This window comes from Sinocyclocheilus anshuiensis, unplaced genomic scaffold (assembly GCF_001515605.1).
Source record: "Sinocyclocheilus anshuiensis isolate Anshui unplaced genomic scaffold, SAMN03320099.WGS_v1.1 scaffold653, whole genome shotgun sequence".
Lineage (NCBI taxonomy): Eukaryota > Metazoa > Chordata > Actinopteri > Cypriniformes > Cyprinidae > Sinocyclocheilus > Sinocyclocheilus anshuiensis.
The window spans coordinates 930,271-930,545 of record NW_015540902.1 but is presented as its reverse complement, the minus strand read 5'-3'; positions in this window follow the sequence as shown (position 1 = coordinate 930,545).

The window sequence follows — 275 nt, the reverse complement described above, 5'->3', positions numbered from 1 at the left end:
ATTGCCCCAACAAAATCTCACAGGAATCCCAATTTTGGTGATATCAACTTCAAATTTGGAACACAACTTGGTTAGACATATGGCTTAGATTTTATAGCAATTTGTTTTATAAAGTATTTATTTTATATACCATTTTAAAAGAAAATTAGTATACTGCATCATCTTTACTGCAAACTTAAACTTCTATAACTTTTTTATACTTTCTTTTTTTGAAATGCTCTTCTTTAAAAAGAGACCAACCTTAGGTCTGTATTCCAAAGCGTTCAGGAATTAAA